The sequence below is a fragment of the Ovis canadensis genome, chromosome 14, assembly GCF_042477335.2.
Source record: "Ovis canadensis isolate MfBH-ARS-UI-01 breed Bighorn chromosome 14, ARS-UI_OviCan_v2, whole genome shotgun sequence".
In the NCBI taxonomy this organism is placed as follows: domain Eukaryota; kingdom Metazoa; phylum Chordata; class Mammalia; order Artiodactyla; family Bovidae; genus Ovis; species Ovis canadensis.
The window spans coordinates 57,469,935-57,491,479 of record NC_091258.1 but is presented as its reverse complement, the minus strand read 5'-3'; the positions used below and the strand labels follow the sequence as shown (position 1 = coordinate 57,491,479).

Here is a 21,545-nt window from a genome sequence, read left to right as displayed (position 1 = left end):
GGCATTTAATCCATTTTGAATTTATCTTTGTGTATGGTGTTAGGAAGTATTCAAATTTCATTCTTTTACATGTAGCTGTCCAGTTTTCCCAGCACCATTGATTGAAAAGGCTGTCTTTGCCCTATTGTATATTCTTGCCTCCTTTGTCAAAAATAAGGTAACCATAGGTGCATGGGTTTATATCTGGGCTTTCTATCTTGTTCCATTTGTCTATATTTCTGTTTTTGTTCCAGTACCATACTGTCTTGATGACTGTAGCTAATTCCAGGGATGGGGGAGGCTGGTGGGCTGCCGTCTCTGGGGTTGCACAGTTGGACACAACTGAAGTGACTTAGCAATAGCAGCAGCTGAAGTTTTAGGAAGGTTGATTCCTCTGGCTCCATTCTTCTTTCTCAAGACTGCTTTGGCTACTTGGGTCTTTTTTGTTTCCATATTAATTGTGAAATTCCATATTTTTTGTTCTAGTTCTATGAAAAATGCCATTGGTAATTTGATAGGGATCACATTGAATCTGTAGATTGTATTTGGTAGTATCATCATTTTCACAATATTGATTCTTCCTACCTAGGAACATGGAATATCTCTCCATCTGTTTATGTCGTCTTTGATTTCTTTCATTAGTGTCTCATAATTTTCTGCGTACAGTTCTTTTGTCTCGTTAGGTACATTTATTCTTAGATATTTAATTCTTTTTGTTGCAATGGTGAATGGGGTTGATTCCTTAATTTCTCTTTCTGATTTTTCACTGTTAGTATATAGAAGTGCAAGTGATTTCTGTTATTGATTTTGTATCCTGCAACTTTGCTCAATTCACTGATTAGCTCTAGTAATTTTCTGATATCTTTAGGATTTTCTATGTACAGTATCATTGCACCTGCAAACAGTGAGAGCTTTACTTTTTCTTTTCCGATCTGGATTCCTTGTGTTTCTTTTTCTTCTCTGATTGCTGTAGCTAGGACTTCCAGAACTATGTTGAATAATAGTGGTAAAAGTGGACCCCCTTGTCTTGTTCCTGATCTTAGGGGAAATGCTTTCAGTTTTTCACCGATGAGAATAATGTTTGCTGTAGGCTTATCATATATGGCCTTTACTATGCTGAGCTATGTTCCTTCTATGCCCATTTTTTGAAGAGTTTTAATAATAAATGTGTGTTGAATTTTGTCAAAGGCTTTTTCTGCATCTATTGAAATTATCATAAAGGTTTTATCTTTCAATTTGTTAATATGGTGTATCACATTGATTTATTTGCATATATTGAAGAATCGTTGCATTCCTGGAATAAACCCAACTTGATCATGGTCTATGAGCTTTTTGATGTGTTGCTGAATTCTGTTTGCTAAAATTTTGTTGAGGATTTTTGCACCTATGTTCATCAATGAGATTGGCCTATAGTTTTCATTTTTGTGTTGTCTTCTTCTGGTTTTGCTATCAGGGTGATGGTGGCCTCATAGAATGAGTTTGGAAGTGTTCCTTCCTCTGCAATTTTTTGAAAGAGTTTTAGAAGGATAGGCATTAGCTCTTCTCTAAATGTTTGATAGAATTCTGTGAAGCCATCTGGTCCTGGGTTGTTGTTTTTTGGGAGATTTTTGATCACAGCTTCAATTTCAGTGCTTGTAATTGGGTTGTTCATAATTTCTATTTCTTCCTGGTTCAGTCTTGAAAGATGGAACTTTTCTAAGAATCTGTCCGTTTCTTCCAGGTTATCCATTTTATTGCCATATATTTGTTCATAATACTCTCTTATAATCCTTGTATTTCTGCATTGTCTGTTGTAACCTCTCCCTTTTCGCTTCTAATTTTGTTGATTTGATTCTTCTCTCTCTTTTTTTTTTTTTTTTCTTGTGAGTCTGGTTAAAGGTTGGTCAACTTTATATATCTTCTCAAAGAATGAACTTTTAGTCTTATTTACTATTGCTTCTTTCATTTCTTTTTCACTTACTTCTACTCAGATCTTTTCGATTTCTTTCCTTCTACTAATTTTGGGGGTCTTTTTTGTTCTTCTTTTTCCAGTTGTCTTAGGTGTAAAACTAGGTTGTCTATTCAATGTTTTTCTTGTTTTCTGAGGTAGGATTTTATTGCTATAAACTTCCCTCTTAGAACTGCTTTTGCTGCATCCCCATAGGCTTTGAGTTGTCGTGTTTTCATTTTCATTTGTTTCTAGAAATTTTTTAATTTCCCTTTTGATTTATTCAGTAACCTGTTGGTTATTTAGAAACATGTTGTTTAATCTCCATGTGTTTGTGTTTCTTACAGTTTTTTTCTTGTAATTGATATCTAGTCTCATAGCATTGTGGTCAGAGAAGATGCTTGATACAATTTCAATTCTCTTAAATTTACTGAGGTTTGATTTGTGACCCAAGATGTGTTCTATCCTGGAGAATGTTCCATGTGCACTTGAGAAGAAGGTGTATTCTGCATTTGGATGGAATGTCCTGAAGATATCAATGAGATTCACCTCATCTAATGTATCATTTAAGACGTGTTTCTTTATTAATTTTCTGTTCTAATAATCTGTCCATTGGTGTGAGTGGGGTGTTAAAGCATCCTACTATTATTGTGTTACTGTCAATTTCTCCTTTTATGTCTGTTAGTGTTTGTCTTATGTATTGAGGTGCTCGTATGTTGGGTGCATTGGTTCAGTTCAGTTCAGTTGCTCAGTCATGTCCGACTCTTTGTGACCCCATGAATCGCAGCACGCCAGGCCTCCCTGTCCATCAGAGTTCACTTAAACTCATGTCCATCGAGTCGGTGATACCATCCAGCCATCTCATCCTCTATCAGCCCCTTCTCCTCCTGCCCCCAATCCTTCCTAGCATCAGAGTCTTTTCCAATGAGTCAACTCTTCGCATGAGGTGGCCAAAATATTGGAGTTTCAGCTTTAGCATCATTCCTTCCAAAGAAATCCCAGGGCTGATCTCCTTCAGAATGGACTGGTTGGATCTCCTTGCAGTCCAAGGGACTCCCAAGAGTCTTCTCCAACACCACAGTTCAAAAGCATCAATTCTTTGGCGCTCAGCTTTCTTCATAGTCCAACTCTCACATCCATCCATGACCACAGGAAAAACCATAGCCTTGACTAGACGGACCTTAGTCGGCAAAGTAATGTCTCTGCTTTTGAATATGCTGTCTAAGTTGGTCATAACTTTCCTTCCAAGGAGTAAGCATCTTTTAATTTCATGGCTGCAGTCACCATCTGCAGTGATTTTGGAGCCCCCCAAAATAAAGTCAGCCACTGTTTCCACTGTTTCCCCATCTATTTGCCTTGAAGTGACGGGACCAGATACCATGATCTTCGTTTTCTGAATGTTGAGCTTTAAGCCAACCTTTTCACTCTCCCCTTTCACTTTCATCAAGAGGCTCTTCAGTTCCTCTTCACTTTCTGCTGTAAGGGTGGTGTCATCTACATATCTGAGGTTATTGATATTTCTCCCGGCAATCTTGATTCCAGCTTGTGTTTCTTCCAGCCCAGCATTTCTCATGATGTACTCTGCATCTAAGCTAAATAAGCAGGGTGACAATAGATGTTTACAATTATTATGTCTTCCTCTTGGATTGATCCCTTGATCATTATGTACTGTCCTTCCTTATTTCTTGTAATATTGTTTATTTTATGATCTATTTTGTCTAAGAGGATTGCTAGTCTGGCTTTCTTTTGCTTCCCATTTGCATTGAAAATATTTTTCCATCCTCTCACTTTCAGTCTATATGTGTCTTTAGGTCTGAAGTGGGTTTCTTATAGACAGCATATACATGGGTCTTGTTTTTGTATCCATTCAACCAGTCTGTGTCTTTTGGTTAGAGCATTTAATCCATTTACATTTAAAGTAATTATTGATATATATGTTCCTATTGCCATTTTCTTAATTGTTTGGGGTTGATTTTGTAGATCTTTTTCTTCTCTTGTATTTCTTGACTATATAAGTCCTTTTAACATTTGTTGTAAAGCTGGTTCAGTAGTACTGAGTTGTCTTAACTTTCACTTGTCTGAAAAGCTTTTTATTTCTCCATCAATTTTGAATGAGATCCTTGCTGGGTACAGTAATCTTGGCTGTAGATCTTTCCCTTTCAGTACCTTAAATATATCCTGCCATTCCCTTCTGGCCTGCAGAGTTTCTGCAGAAAGATCAGCTGTTAAGCATATGGGGTTTCCCTTGTATGTTACTTGTTGCTTCTCTCTTGCTGCTTCTAATATGCTTTCTTTGTGTTTAGTTTTTGTTAGTTTGATTAGTATGTGTCTTGGCATGTTTCTCTTTGGTTTATCCTGTAGGGGACTCTTTGTGCCTCTTGGACTTGATTGACTATTTCCTTTTCTATGTTGGGGAAATTTCCAACTATAATCTCTTCAAAAATTTTCTCATACCCTTTCTTTTTCTCTTCTTCTGGGACCCCTATAATTTGAATGTTGCTGCATTTGATATTGTCCCAAAAGTCTCTGAGACTATCCTCATTTCTTTTCAATCTTTTAACTTTATTCTGCTCTTCAGAAGTTATTTCCACCATTTTATCTTCCAGCTCACTGATTTGTTCTTCTGCTTCAGATATTTTGCTATTGATTCCTTCTAGAGTATTTTTAATTTCAGTAATTGTGTTGTTTGTCTCTGTATGTTTATTCTTTAATTCTTCTAGGTCTTTGTTAAGTGATTCTAGCATTTTCTCCATTTTGTTTTCAAGGTTTTTGATCATCTTTGCTATAATTATTCTAAATTCTTTTTCAGGTAGTTTGCCTATTTCCTCTTCATTTATTTTGACTTCTGTATTTCTAGTTTGTTTGTTCATTTGTGTAGCATTTCTCTGCCTTTTCATTATTTTATTTTAACTTACTGTGTTTGAGGTCTCTTTTTCCCAGGCTACAAGGTTGAATTCTTTCTTCCTTTTGGTTTCTGCCCTCCTAAGTTTAGTCCAGTGGTTTGTGTAAGCTTTGTTTAGGGTGAAATGTGTGCTGAGTTTTTGTTTCTTTCTTTGTTTTCCTCTGATAGGCAAGGCTGAGGAAGGTGGTAATCCTGTCTACTGATGATTGGGTTTGTATTTTTGTTTTGTTTGTTGTTTAGATGAGGCATCCTGCATAGAGTGCTGCTGGTGGATGGGTGATGCCAGGTCTTGTATTGAAGTGGTTTCCTTTGTGTGAGTTCTCACTAGTTGATACTCTCTAGGGTTATTTCTCTGGTAGTCTAGGGCCTTGGAGTCAGTGCTCCCACTCCAAAGGCTCAGGGTTTGATTTCCAGTCAGGAATGAAAATCCCACAAGTGGTTTGTGAGTGTATTAAGTGAGATTAAAACAAATATCCAAAAACAAGAAGCCAAAGATGAACCCTGGACAAATGGCAGTTACAAAATCAGGCAAATAATAATTAAAATAATGGAATATACACATATACATGTACATCCATATGCAAAATCAAATCAATCCAACAAAAATAAAGTACAATAGATTGACCTGGTGAACAAAGGAAGCAAAAAATTATATCTACCAGTTAAGAACAAAACTAACTAAAGCACAAACTGGAAAACAAAATTAAAGTAAGGTGCCAAGTGGGGAATAAAGCAATGAAAACAAAACTAACAAATATGTTGAGAAGAAAGGAAAGAAAGAATAGATATGCAAAGTTAAATAGAGGTAGATGGAGAAGATTTTAGAGAAGGCAATGGCACCCCACTCCAGTACTCTTGCCTGGAAAATCCCATGGACAGAGGAGACTGGTAGGCTGCAGTCCATGGGGTTGCTAAGAGTCGGGCATGACTGAACGACTTCACTTTCACTTTTCACTTTCATGCGTTGGAGAAGGAAATGGCAACCCACTCCAGTATTCTTGCCTGGAGAATCCCAGGGACAGAGGAGCCTAGTGGGCTGCTGTCTATGGTGTCACACAGTCAGACACGACTGAAGTGACTTAGCAGCAGTAGCAGCAGCAACAACAGCAGCAGAGAAGCTTTATATACATTAAAGATTAACTGCAAGGGAAAAAGAACAGTAGGAAAAGCAAACAAAGAAATAAATGTAGAAAAATAAAATGGGTTTAAAAAAATTCAAATTTAAATTATAAAAAAAGAGAAAAGAAAAAAACTGAAGAAGAAAGAAAAAAGAAAAAAAAAAAGGAAAACTTCACAGAACTGCAAAAGCCCAACATAGAAGCAGGGGTTTATAGCAACAATAAAAAGTGTGACTGAATATACACATAAACATACACACACATAAGCAAAATCAAAACAGTCCAACAAAAATAAAGTACAATGGATTGACCCAGTGAACAAAGGAAACCAAAAATTATATCTATTAGAAGAAAATTAACTAAAGCACAAACTGGAAAAGAAAACTAAAGCAAGATGCCAATTGGGGAATAAAGCAATGAAAACAAAACTAACAAATATGTTGAGAGGAAAGGAAAGAAAGAAAAGAAAGAAAGAATAGACATGCAAAGTTAAATAGAGGTAGATAAAGAAGATTTATATACACTAAAGATTAACTGCAAGGGGAAAAGAACAGTAGGGTAACAAACAAAGAAATAAATGCAGAAAAATAATAATAGGTTTAAAAATTAAAATTAAAAAAGAGAAAAGAAAATTTTAAAAAAAGGAAGACTCCACAGAACTGCAAAAGCCCAACATAGAGGCAGAGGTTTATAACAGTAATAAAAAAATGTGACAGAAAAAAAAGCTCAAAAGCTTAATTAGATTTCACAGTGCCAATAAAATTGACAACTACAACGGGGGAGGGGGAGAAAAAAATCCCAAAGAATCTACAGAACAAGTCAAAACATAAGAATAATAAATGTTTATCTTGAGTCACTGCTGTCAGAGTCCTTTCCCTCACTGGGAGTCACAGTCCACCTCACCCCTAGAATGCCCTCAAACACTGTGCTGATCTCTGGACCTGCTGTGGGGGCAGCTCAGATTCTAATCTGGTCCTATTCCTATGTATTCTTGCCTCCAATGTCCGCAGCTATCAGAACTAGTGCATTTTCTTTTGTGGGAGCTCTCAATGACTTTTTATATACTTCATAGACACAGAGTCTGCCTTGTTGAACGTGTGGATTTAATCTGTAGCTTGTACAGCTGGTGGGAAGGTTTTGGGTCTTATTCCTTAGCCACACTGCCCCTGGGTTTCAATTGTGATTTTATTTCCACCTCTGCATGTGGGTCATCCACTGGTGTTTGCTCGTGAGGCTTCCCTGGAGGATTTGGGTGTGCCTCTGTGAGGGCCAGGTGTGGAGGTGGTGCAACTGCTTAGGTCACAGGGGTTCTGGCAGCACCAGGTACTCAGGGGAGTTGGTAGCTAGGGAAGCAAAAAATAGAGTGTTCTAGAAGGGAATGGCAATCAGTATTGGCCAATATGCTCCAGTATTCTTGCTTGGGGGCTTCTCTGGTGGCTCAGAGGTTAAAGCATCTCCCTGCAATGCGGGAGACCTGGGTTCAATCCTTGGGTTGGGAAGATCCCCTGGAGAAGGAAATGGCAACCCATTCCAGTATTCTTGCCTGGAGAATCCCATGGAGGGAGGAGTCTGGTAGGCTACAGTCCACGGGGTTGCAAAGAGTTGGACACGACTGAGCTACTTCACTTATTCTTGCTTGGAGAACCCCACTCCCTGACAGAGAAGCTTGGCAGGCCATAGTCTATAGGGCTGCAAAGAGTCTGGACACTACCGAAGCAACCCTGCCGTGCGCAGACACAAGTCTTTTTTTTGCCTGTGGCAGCTCTGCCCCAGTGAGAGTTGAGAATGAAGGTGGTGCAGCTGCTTGGCTTGCAGGGACCCTGGTGGCACCAAGTGTGCAGGGACATAGACTGCCTCTGCTGCAGGAGTTATGGCCCTATCAGAGTCTTTTTTCGAGCCTCTGCTAAGTCGCTGTGCGACCCCATAGATGGCAGCCCAACAGGCTTTCCTGTCCCTGGGATTCTCCAGGCAAGAACACTGGAGTGGGTTGTCATTTGCTTCTCCAGTGCATGAAAGTGAAAAGTGAAAGTGAAGTCGCTCAGTTGTGTCCAACTCCTAGCGACCCCATGGACTGCAGCCCACCAGGCTCCTCCATCCATGGGATTTTCCAGGCAAGAGTACTGGAGTGGGGTGCCATCGCCTCTGGTAGCTGGCAAACAGAAGGCCTCTTTGGCCAGTGTTTCTCCATAGCTCCGCCCATTTAGGCACTTAGAGGGCTCCCTTGCCTGGGGTCCTTCTCTGTTATTAGGGTGGTCAGGCACTTAAAGGGGCACCCTGGGTGGGGCCCTACTCTGTAGTTCAGTGCCTCAGGCATTTGATGGGCTAGACTCTCTATTGTTCAGCTGCCAATGCTGGCGTGTGGGGGAGAGAAGCTATAGTGATAGCTCCACCCTCTATGCGTGACTCAGCACTATTACCTTGCTTCCCTGGCTGCCTGGCTTTCCTCCACAAGCATTTCCCACCACAGTCTCGTCCCTTACATCCCCTCAATCCGTCTCTCCACAGTCAACAGCAGCCCTCACCCTGGGATTGCTCCACAATCCCTAAACTCCACCTCTCAGCGGCTGTGCCTTCCAGGGGACCTGCATTGCTGTCTGGGGTATGTATGGCTGCAGCAAAACTGATTATCATTCCATGTAGGCTGCCACAGATCCGCTGTTTCACTCTCAACCTTGAATGTTTCTCCTCTGACTCAGACAATTGCCCTGATGTGGGGATCAGATCCCTGCTTCAGTTCCCCCACCCACCGAGGGCAGGTCCAGTCCTAGTACCACGCCTGTTTTTTCCCCTAGTTCCTTTGTTCTGCCTACAGAGTTTTGCATGGTTCTATGTATTCTTTTCCATTGGTCAGGTACTCCTGTCTGCTCTCAGCTGGTGTTCTGCATGCATTTCTGTGTCTGAAGGTATATTCCTGATATATCCGTGGAGAGAGATGTACTCCACGTCCACCTACTCCTCCACCATCTTGTTCTCGATTGAAAACAATTTTAATATAAAATTTTAAATGAATCAGTGAAGTGGCAAGAAAGTAAGAAGCCCTCAAACCAAAAACCAAGTAAAGAGAGAAACTCAGGAAGGGAAACGTAGATGCTTCCCCCTTTATGTTGAGCATATTTGCTAAATAAGATGAACTTGAATTTTTATTTTTATTTCCTTCTTGGCTGTGGAGTATAGGACACAACTTGCAGCCCATTCAAATGTCGGAAGTCTAATAGGAGTCCTCCACCATAAAACTGAGACCTCAGAGATTACACCCTTAAAATAAGGACAAACTAGAAATAAACATACCCTCCTACCCCAAGGAATTTCAAAGAAAATGACCGATCTTGTAATGATAAAATCACATGGGAAACAATCCTTCCTCAATGTTTGTAACCGCAGACAAGTCAGGTCTTTATACAAATTTTCACCACAAATTCACACTACCAAGATGGTCGAAGAAAATCTCAATCTGAGATTTACTGAAGTTTTAGTGTAGAATGTTCCCATTCTTCAGAGAAGGCAATGGCACCCCACTCCAGTACTCTTGCCTGGAAAATCCCATGGATGGAGGAGCCTGGTAGGCTGCAGTCCATGGGGTTGCAAAGAGTCGGACACGACTGAGCAACTTCACTTTCACTTTTCACTTTCATGCATTGGAGGAAATGACAACCCACTCCAGTGTTCTTGCCTGGAGAATCCCAGGGACAGGGGAGCCTGGTGGGCAGAGTCAGACACAACTGAAGCGACTTAACAGCAGCAGCAGTTCCCATTCTTGAAGTACTCCAGAACAATAGACAGAAACAAGTGAAAATCTCTTTCTGTAGGAACTCACCTTCTTTATGAGCTCAGAGAATTTACCTAGATGATGTTCTAGAAAAATATGAGTGTACAGTAAAACTGAACAAATAAAAACATATTCAAAATATGCACAAATGGAGGCAACATAAGACAGAGCCAGCAGAAGTAATACATAGCCAAGTCAGGTAAGCAAGGTTACAGTTATGTAAATTTATATTAAATGTGTGTGTGTGCATGTGTGCTAAGTCGCTTCAGTCATGTCCAATTCTTTGTGACCCTATGGTTACTCCGTCCATGGGATTCTCCAGGCAAATATTGGAGTTGGTTGCCATGTACTCCTCCAGGGGGTCTTCCTGATCCAGCAATTGAACCCACATCTCTTACATCTCCTGCATTGGCAGGCAGGTTCTTTACCACTAGTGAACCTGGGAAGCCCATTAATACCCACACACACAGTCAAAGTACATAATGAGAGGGGAGAAAATTCTAGTGCCTGATAGAAATTGTAGTTGAGTTGAAATTCTTGAAAGAGCCTGCATATGGTTCATCCAGGACACAGACTTATTGTGGTCCCATGCCAAAGTGATGGAAGTCTCCCATCACTAGTCACTTCCATCACTAGTCTCCCTACTTGGCAGGCCTGAACACCAATCCCTCTCATGCTCAAGGCTGGCAAAATTATAGCTTAATTATTGGCTTCTCAGTTTTTCCATCTCAGAACAAGCAAATACCTCTTGGAGAAAGTGGCCCCAAATGTATGCTCTGCTCACAGAGTCTCCCTTTTTTCCCAGATCCTAATTCTTTTTTTTTTTTTCCTTATCCTGGTAATTCTTTACTATCATGGTAGAGCTCTTTAGTGTGTTCAAGCAGGTTTTATTTTCATTTTCCAGATTTTCTAATTAACTTCTGTGGGTTAGTGGGACCTAGCCCACCATTACCTGAAGCGGGAGTGCTCTGCTTAGTTTTTTCCCTTGAAAATTGGCTTGTCTTGAAAAAATAAAAGTGAACCTCTGCTTCACTTCATATGCAATAATATACTTAACATGAATTAAAGGCCAAAATAAAAGTAAAACCTTAAGACTTTTAGTAGAAAATAGAGGACCCTATCTTGATATTCTTAAAGCAGAAGTATCCAGAAAACATCTTTTAAAAAATAGTTGGTAAATTAAACCAAATAAAATGTAAAGTTCATGAGAACAAAAGTCACCAAAACTAAGGTTAAAATGCAAGTCCATTTCAGAAATAATTTTTAAGCCTCCATAACTGACCAAAGATTTGTATCCAGAATAGATGTTTTTAAAAAAAAATAAAGAAATAAACCCCATAGGGGAAAATGGCAAAAGATATAGACAATTGTCTGAAGAAGACATAGTGACCAGTATATGTGTGAAAGATGCTCAACTCTCCAGGAATCAGGGAACTCAAAATTAGGGCAATGAAGTGTTTCATGCCCATCATATTATCAAAATTTAAAGAAAATCATATGATTCTTTAAAACATATTGGAGAGATAAGAAGTCACTCTGTAAGTCAGAGTACAAATGAGAAGAGCTAATTATAATAGGTAATATCTATTGAAAGTCCAATACATGTACTGTTTTTGAACCAGCCATCCCAAATCTAGTTATAAACTCTCGAGGTATTGAATGTATGCGTAGGGAGACATATCAGGGTCTGCACTGCAACACTGTTATTATGGTAATTAAAAAGGAAAGCAAACTGTGTGTCCCTCAATAGGAAAATGAGATTAAAACTGAGGTATTTTGTATAACAGATTAGTACAAAGCAGTTAAAATTACTCACTAGATCTATGTGCATCAACATGGATAAATCTTAAGAATGTATTTGATGAAAGGAAGACCATGTTGAAAGGTGATGTACAGTATGACATAATGCAAAATATGAAAGTAAGAGAAACAGGGCTTTCCTAGGGGCTCAGTGGTAAAGAATCCGCCTGCCAATGCAGGGGACACGGGTTTGATTCCTGGTCTGGGAAGATCCCACATGCCTTGGAGCAGCTAATCATGCACCACAATTACTGAGCCTGTGCTCTAGAGCCCGGGAGCCGCAACTATTGAGCCGATGAGCCATAACTACTGAAGTCAGGGCACCCTAGCGCCGTGCTCTGCAGAAAGAGAAGCCACTGCAATGAGCAGCCCACACATCACAGCTACAGAGTAGCCCACAACTAGAGAAAAGCCAACTCAGCAACAAAGACCCAGCACAGCCAAAATAAATTAAATTATATAAGAAGACTCTTTTGTTAAATACATAAGGAAATAATACTATAAACTCTTTAAAATATGTTTACGTACACAGAAGTTGTAAAGATGCAACAACACGAACCGAAAGGATGGACACCAACTTCCGATCACCAAGAAGTGGAGGTTGGGCTAGAGGAATAAAACAGGGACTTCATCTCTAGTAGTAATGTTTTATTTCTTACACAACAACAACAACAACAAAAAAAAACAAACAAAAGAAAAAACTTAAAGCAAATAATATGGCATCATGTTAAAATTTTTTCATTAAAAATTAATTAAATAAGAGCTCTAACAGTTCCCAGCACATAAAAAAGTCACTGAAGTAAAAAAGGGAAAGAGGATTGAGGCAGGCAGGAGGGAAGGAATCAGACTCGGGATGTCCCTGGGTATCATAAGCAGCTGCAGGGCTCAAGGTGGTGACACTGACAATGTTTCCTATGGAGGTTTTTAAAAGATTCATCCCAATGAGAGTGGGGATTGATGTCTTGGCATGTAGAAAGCTGGCTAAAAGACACATGAGGATAGAGATGAGCCACCAGGAGCCTTACTGGTGTCAGTTACCTTAAAAAAAAAAACAAAAAACAAAAAACAACTTTATCCATAATCTGGAGATCACAGAGCACAGGGACCTCTGGGTTTGGAAGGAAGCGCTTCCCAGGTGTGAGATTTGAGGTTGGTTTCACTGAGAGGTGGAGTAGACCAAGGAGGGGTAGGTAAGATGGGGTCATGTGAACTCTCCTAGGTGGGCACTCAGTGATGCTGACGTGAAGAATGGTGCAGGCCTAGCTGTCATCAGGTGGTCCATCAAGGACCCCTGAGAGCTCCAGCTGAGCTGGGACGTCAGGACGATCCCCTGGAGGAGGAAATGGCAACCCACTAACAGTCTTCTCAGGAAAAACTCATGGACAGAGAAGCCTTGTGGGCTACAGTCCATGGGATCACAAAGAGTTAGACATGATTGAGCACTCACTCACTTACTCATTCGCTCACTAAAATTAATTAGGATTTCAATGTGGGACTTCTGAAAGTAGTGAAAATATGATAAATCTTTCTATTGATCAGATACTGGTGGTGTTCAAAATGAACTGATAAATTTTAGTATTTTTGTTGACTATTCCTCTGAAAGTCAGTGGTAAGTTATAGATTGTTTATCTTGACTCTGGCTAAAAGAAGATAATTATTGATTAATAAATATTCATTGCTTAAATTTTCTTGATTCTGTATAGATCTAAAGAATAAGTAAGTTGGTAGTCAGTGAAATACAGATTTATTTAGCAAACAAAGATGGGCTGGCATCAAAAGGAAAAATGACCCTCCCTACCGCTGCCCCCACTTTTTTTCCCTTAAGTCTTTTGACTCATTGGAAGCAAAGGGTTCATGGGATCTTTGCATCTTAGAGATGGTAACAGCAGACAAAAAAAAAAAAACTTTAGCTTGTAACAAAGAAGCACATGTGTCTGCCCTGCTGGTGCAGTGGTTAAGCTCCATGCTCCCGGTGCAGAGGGCCTGGGTTCAACCCCTGTTCAAGGAACTAGATCCCACATGCTGCAACTAAAGAACCACATACCACAGTGAAGATGGAAGATCATGCTGCAACTAAGACCCAACAAAGCCTAATGAATGAATTAATTTTTTTAAAAAAGCACATGAAAATCTCAACTGAATATTCACCAAATCTCAGAAGGGAGGACTTTCTAAGCTAAGAAGTATTAGAAGTTATTTGTTAGATTTAGCTGCATACTTCTTTCCTTTACGCTGTTTCATCTCTCTTGTCTTTCTGCCCCTCTTCATCTCTATCCCTGCTATTTACTGCAGGCCACTGTCACCTCCCACAAAAACACAGCAGGGAACTAAAAACAACAACAATGTAACAGACAAATACATCTAAGACTCCAACATATACAGATTTTACTCTGGGCAAACTGGAGTACTGCTGGAGAATTTTGATCAATGGAAGGATTATGGTCTGCCTTATTTGATCCCAGGTACATTCAGGTAGGGCTTCCCTGGTGCCTCAGATGATAAATAATCTGTCTGCAGGGCAAGAAACCCAGGTTCAGTCCCTGAGTTGGGAAGATCCTCTGGAGAAGGGAATGGCTATCCACTCCAGTGTTCTTGCCTTGAGAATTCCATGGACAGAGTAATGTCCATAATTGCCGGTCAGGCTATGCTGAGAATAACCATAATGAGTGTAGGTGGAAGCAGGAGTCTGACTGGGGCCATTGCAGTAGTCCCCAGAGACAAGGTGGGTACCTGCACCAGTGTGGCTGTGGTAAAAGTAGAGAGAGAAATGTTGGATTCTAGATATATTGGGGAAGCAAAGCTTACACAATATATTCATGGACTGGGTATGGAGTTTGAGATAAAGAAGAGTTGAGTAATTCCAGGCTTTTTCACAAAAGTACCAGAAAGAATTGAATTGCCTTTACCTGGGATGGGGAAAATTGTGGCTAGGGCAGATTAGGGGTAGAATTTCAGGAACTCGGCTTCAGACATGTTAAATTTGACTTGGCTATTTAGACATGCAAGTGGAGATGAAAGCTAGGCATGTAGTGTTTATATAACAGAAAGAAGGAATATGTGAAGAGTCAGAGAAGCTGTAAAGACACTGAGGGTTTAAAATGTTCACACAAAGCAAGATCCTGTTGACTTGAGTCCCACAACCATAGGATCGTGACCCCATGGACTGCAGCCTACCAGGCTCCTCTGTCCATGGGATTTTCCAGGCAAGAATACTGGAGTGGGCTGCCCTTTCCTTCTCCAGTGGATCTTCCTGACCCAGGCATCAAACCTAGGTCTCCTGCATTGATATACATATATATTGCAAAATGATTACTATAATAAGTTTAATTAGCGTTAATCACTTCATAGTTATAATTTTTATGATGAGAATTTTTAAGATCTCCTGTCTCAAACTTTCAAATATATAATGCAGTAGTTCTAACTGTAGACACCAGGCTGTACATTCCATCCCCAGAACCTACTTATCTTGTGACTAGAAATTTGTACCTTTTGACCACCTTCACCCAATTCCTCTACCTCCACCTGCTGCCTCTGGCAACCACAAATATGTTCTCTGTTTCTATGGGCTTGATTTTTTTTTAATGTTCCACATATAAGTGAGATCATAGAGTATTTGTCTGTATCTATCTGACTTATTTTACTTAGGATAATGCCCTAAAGGCCCATCCATGTCTCATAAATGGCAGGATTTCCTTCCTTTTTTGGTTGAATAATATTTTGTTATATATACCACATTTTCTTTATCTGTTCATTAATCAATGAACACTTAGGTTGTTTCTATGTCTTGGCTATTGTATTAATAAATAATGCTGCAATGAACATTGGAGTGTAGATATCTCTTTGAGGTAATAATTTCATTTCCTCTGGATATATACCCAGAAGTGAAAACCGCTAGATCATACCATAGCTCTGCTTTTAATTTTTTGAGGAACCTCCATAATGTTTTCCATACTGTTTTGCACCAATTTATATTTCCAACAACAGTAAAAATGGGCCACATCCTTGCCAACACTTGTCATCTTTTGTCTTTTTGTTAATAGTCATTCTGGCAGGTGTGAAACCATTCTCATTATGGTTTTGATTTGCATTTCCCTGGTGATTAGTAATGTCGAACTCATTTTCATATACCCATTTGCCATCTACATGCCTTCTTTGGAAAAATGCCTGTTCAGATTCTCTGTTGCTGTTGTTTAGTTGCTAAGCTGTGTCCAACTCTTGCAATGCCAGGCTTCTCAGTCCATGGGATTTTCCAGGCAAGAATACTGGAGTGGGCTGCCATTTCCTTCTCCAGGGGATCTTCCCAACTCTAGGATCAAACCCACATCTCTTGTGTCTCCCACACTGGCAGACAGTTTCTTTACTGCTGAGCCATCAGAAAAGCCCTTCAGATTCTCTGCCCATCTTTAAATTGGATTATTGGTTTTATGCTATTGAGCTGAGTGAGTTCCTTATATTAACTCTTTATCAGATATATACTTTGTAAATATTTCCCCCCATTCCATAGATTGCTTTTTCATTTTCTTGATTATTTTTTCAGCTGTGCAGGAACGTTTTAGTTTGATGTAGTCCCACTTACTTATTTTTGCTTTTGTGGCTTGTGCTTTCAGTTTCATAACCAAAAAATCATTGCCAAGACCAATACAAGAACTTTTCCCCTATTCTTTCTTCTAGTTTTACAGTTTCAAGTCTTAAATTTAAGCAAAATATATGTCAGCATAATTTTTGTGAATGGTGTAAGATAGGGGTCTGGTTTCATTCCTTTCCATGTGAATATCTAGTTTTTCTAGCACCATTTATTGAAGAGACTACCTTTTCCTTATTAAGTATTGGAACCCTCGTCCAGTATTAGTCGACCATACATGCATGGGCTTATTTCTGGGCTTTCAATTCTGTTTCATTGGTCTGTGGATCTGTTATTGTGTCAGTATCATGCAGTTTGATTATTGTAGCTTTGTAGTATAGTTTGAAATCACAAAATGTGATGCCTCTAGCATTATTCTTATTTCTCAGCATTGCTTTGACTATTCAGGGTCTTTTGTGCTTTCAAACAAATTTTAGAATTGTGTTTTCTATTTCTGTGAAAAGTGTCATTGGAATCTTCATAGGGTTGGCACTGTAGATGGCTTTGGTTTATATGGATATTTTAGCAATATTAATTCTTTTACTCCATGGACACAGAATATCTTTCAATTTATTCATGTATTCAATTTATTTCATCAATATGTTACCGTTTTTAGGGTAGAAATCTTTTACCTACTTAGTTAAATTTATCCATAAGTATTTTATTGTTTTTGATGCTACTGTAAGTGGGTTTGTTTTCCTTATTTCTTTTTCAGATAATTCATTATTAGTGTATAGAAATGATACTGAATATTGTATGTTGATTTTGTGTTCTGCAACTTTACTGAATTCACTGATGAGTTACAACACTTTTTAGTGGTGTTCAAGATTTTCTCTATATGAAACCATAGAAACAATTTTACTTCTTCCTTTATGATTCAGATACTTTTCATTTCTTTCCCTTGACTGACTGCTCTGGCTAGGACTTCTAGTACTATGTCGAGTACGAGGGTGAGAGTGGGCATTCTTGGCTTGTTCCTGATTCTTAGAGGAAAAGCTGTCAACCTTTTACCACTGAATTTGATGTTAGCTCTGGACTTGTCATATATGACCTTTATTATGTTGGCATGCATTCCTTCTGTACTCTGTTCAGAGTTTTTCTTTGAGAAGATTTTGTATTTTGTCAGATGCTTTTGCTGCATCAACTGAGATGATCATATGATTTTTTATCTTTCATTCTATATTAATGTGGTATATCACTTTTACTGATTCATGTATGTTGAACCATCCTTGCAGAGTGGAGATAAATCTCACTTGATCATGGTGTATGAGTCTTTTAATGTGGTGTTAAATTACAGTTCGCCAGTATTTTGTTGAGATTTTTTGCATCTATATTCATCAGAGATATTGGCCTATAGTTTTTATTTGTTGTAGTGTCCTTGTATGGCTTTGTATCAGGTTAATTCTGGTCTCTTATAATGAGTTTGGGAGTATTCTTTCTTCCTTGATTGCTTTTGAGGAAAAGTTTGAGAAAGATTGGTGTTAATTCTTCTTTGACTTTTGATGAAATTCATCTGTGTAACCATCGGGTCCTGGACTTTTCTTAGTTGGGAATTTTGATTACTGATTCAATCCTTGCTTGCTATTGATCTGTTCAGATTTTCTAGTCTTCATGACTTAAATCTTGGCAGGTTGTATGTTTCTAGGAATTTATCCATTTATTCTAGGTTGTCCTAGTAAAGTAATGCTCAAAATTCTCCAAGCCAAGCTTCAGCAATACATGAACTGTGAACTTCCAGATGTTCAAGCTCGTTTTAGAAAAGGCAGAGGAACCAGAGATCAAATTGCCAACATCCGCTGGATCATCGAAAAAGCAAGAGAGTTCCAGAAAAACATCTATTTCTGCTTTATTGACTATGCCAAAGCCTTTGACTGTGTGGCTCACAATAAACTGTGGAAAATTCTGAGAGAGATGGGAATACCAGACCACCTGACCTGCCTCTTGAGAAATCTGTATGCAGGTCAGGAAGCAACAGTTAGAACTGGACATGGAACAACAGACTGGTTCCAAATAGGAAAAGGAGTACATCAAGGCTGTATATTGTCACCCTGCTTATTTAACTTCTATGCAGAGTACATCATGAGAAACGCTGGACTGGAAGAAACACAAGCTGGAATCAAGATTGCCGGGAGAAATATCAATAACCTCAGATATGCAGATGACCCCATCCTTATGGCAGAAAGTGAAGAGGAACTGAAGAGCCTCTTGATGAAAGTGAAAGAGGAGAGTGAAAAAGTTGGCTTAAAGCTCAACATTTAGAAAACGAAGATCATGGCATCTGGTCCCATCACTTCATGGCAAATAGATAGGGAAACAGTGGAAACAGTGTCAGACTTTATTTTGGGGGGCTCCAAAATCACCACAGATGGTGACTACAGCCATGAAATTAAAAGACGCTTACTCCTTGGAAGAAAAGTTATGACCAACCTAGATAGCATATTCAAAAGCAGAGACATTACTTTGCCGACTAAGGTCCGTCTAGTCAAGGCTATGGTTTTTCCAGTGGTCATGTATGGATGTGAGAGTTGGACTGTGAAGAAGGCTGAGCACTGCAGAATTGATGCTTTTGAACTGTGGTGCTGGAGAAGATTCTTGAGAGTCCCTTGGACTGCAAGGAGATCCAACCAGTCCATTCTGAAGGAGATCAGCCCTGGGATTTCTTTGGAAGGACTGATGCTAAAGCTGAAACTCCAGTACTTTGGCCACCTGATGCAAAGAGCTGACTCATTGGAAAAGACTCTGATGCTAGGAGAGATTGGGGGCAGGAGGAGAAGGGGACGACAGAGGATGAGATGGCTGGATGGCATCACTGACTCGATGGACGTGAGTCTGTGTGAACTCCAGGAGTTGGTGATGGACAGGGAGGCCTGGCATGCTGCGATTCATGGGGTCACAAAGAGTCAGACACGACTGAGCAACTGAACTGAACTGATGGTTCTTCATAGTAGTCTCATGATTCATTGTATTTCTGTGGTGTCAGTTGTAATGTCTCCTTTTTCATTTATAATATTTATCTGTCTCTTCTCTCTTCTTTTCTTGATTAGTCTTGCTAAAAGTTTAATAATTTGGGTTATTTTTTCAAAAAACAATTCTTTTTTTGCCTATCTTTTCTATTATTTTCCTGTCCTCTGTTTCTTTTATTTCTGCTCTAATTTTTATTGCTTCCTTCCTTCTGCTAATTTTGGGCTTCAGTCAATGCAGCAGGAGCAGCAGCAGTTCAGTCACTCAGTCATGTCTGATTCTTTGTGATCCCATGCACTGCAGCACGCCAGGCTTCCTCGTCCATCACCAGCTCCCGGAGCTTGCTTAAACTCATGCCCATCGAGTCAGTGACGCTATCCAACCATCTCATCCTCTGTCGTTCCCTTCTCCTCCTGCCTTCAGTCTTTCAGTATCAGGGGCTCTCTCAATGAGTCAGTTCTTTGCATCAGGCGGGCTTAGTTTGTTCTTTTTCTTCATCCTTGAGGTATAAATTTAGGTTGTTAAATGGATTTCCCCCTTTAATGTGTGCATTTATCATTGTAAACTTCCCTCTTAGAACTTTTGCTATATCCTATAATTTTGTTACATGTGTTTCCATTTTCATTTGTCTCAAGATATTTTAAAATTTCTCTTTTGATTTCTTCTTTGATCTATTGGTTGTTCAGGACTCTGTAGTTTAATTTCCATGTATTTGTAAGTTTTCTGGCTTTCCTTCAGCTATTATTTCTAGTTTCATACTCTTGTGATCGGAAAGACAGTTGGTATGATTTCAGTTTTCTTAAATTTGCTAAGATTTTCTTTGTGACCTAACATACTCTAGAAAATGTTCTGTGTGTACTTAAGAAAAATGGGTATTCTGCTGCTGTTGTTGGGAATGTTGTCTGTTGGGTCTGTGCTGCTGCTAAGTCGCTTCAGTCGTGTCCGACTCTGTGCGACCCCAGAGACGGCAGTCCACCAGGCTCCCCCGTCCCTGGGATTCTCCAGGCAAGAACACTGGAGTGGGTTGCCATTTCCTTCTCCAATGCATGAAAGTGAAAAGTGAAAGTGAAGTTGCTCAGTTGTGTCTGACTCTTAGCGACCCCATGGACTGCAGCCTACCAGGCTCCTCTGTCCATGGGATTTTCCAGGCAAGAGTACTGGAGTGGGGTGCCATTGCCTTCTCCAATATAGTGCTGTTAAAATCCAGTTTTCTTATTGATTACCTATCTGGATGATTATTTATTGCTGAGAGTGAGGTATTAAAGTTTCTACCTATAATTATGTTACTGTTTATTTCTCCTTTTAGTTCTGTTAGCTTTTGATTTATACAGATGCTCTGATGTTGGATGCATAAATATGTACAATTGTTATATCTTCTTGATTGGTTTATCTCCTTTAGATCTTGTTTTTTTATTCTATCAGCCATTCTGTGTCTTTCATTGGAGAATTTACTCCATCTATATTTAAAGTAATTATTGGTAGGAAAGGACTTACTGTTGCCTATCTGTTAATTGTTTTCTGGCTGTTTTGTAGATTCTTTGTTCCTCACTTATATTTGTCTTTTTTGTGATTTGATGATATTTTGTAGCTTTCGTCTATCCTACAGAGAAGGCAATGGCAACCCACTCCAGTACTCTTGCCTGGAGAATCCTAGGGACAGGGGAGCCTGGTGGGCTGCCGTCTATGGGGTCGCAGAGTTGGACACAGCTGAAGCGACTTAGCAGCAGCAGCAGCAGCATGCCTATCCTACAACCCAGCTACTCACTGGCTAGGCTATCAACTTGGGTACCACTGCAAGCTGGGTTGAATGGTGGGCCATACAGTCTCCGAGATGCTCTAGTTAACCCTTCTGGTTAGGTGGGACTGTAGGCTATTCTCATGGCAGGGATATGCAATGAACCCGCTTCCCTTTCTGGGTGGGGTGGCAGAACAGGTTCCAAGGATGGCATAGCTTATTGGCTAGGCACTTGAACCAGGCAGAACTGTCCACTGAGTTCTCTGACCAGAGAAGGCCACTGGCTTGGTTTTGCATGTGGACAGAGCTCCTGACTTGGTTCTCTGCTCAGGTACCACTGTAAGTAGGACTGTAGGATGGGCCATGCAACCCTTGGGTACTCCAGCCAGGCCCCTCGCTGGGATAGATTAGGGGTTATATTCAATAATAGATGGGGCTTCAAATCTGCTTTCCTACCTAGGCAGGACAACAGAACAAGTTCCACAACTGGTATGGCCTCAAACGCAGCACTACATGACTCAAAAGCCCCATGTTCTTCATGTCCATGCCTTTTTGTTTGGCATTTCACAGTGCTTTGTCAGTCTCTTCACTGGTGAGATCATACAGATTCTTATTTCCGATTGCCATGGCTTCTTGGTTCTGCATCCTTTGCCTTGGTCATAGAATTTGCCATTTCTCTGGGGCAGGATGAAGGGAATCTTTGTCTGCTATACAGATTCTGCTGTTAAACAGAAAC

At 39.8% G+C, this 21,545-nt stretch overlaps 1 long non-coding RNA gene across 12 annotated transcripts in view; it reads left to right on the top strand.

The window, feature by feature from the left end:
* Positions 1–21,545, top strand: part of LOC138418694 (uncharacterized) — a 333,161-nt gene that overhangs the window by 201,666 nt on the left and 109,950 nt on the right. The window lies entirely within an intron of this gene.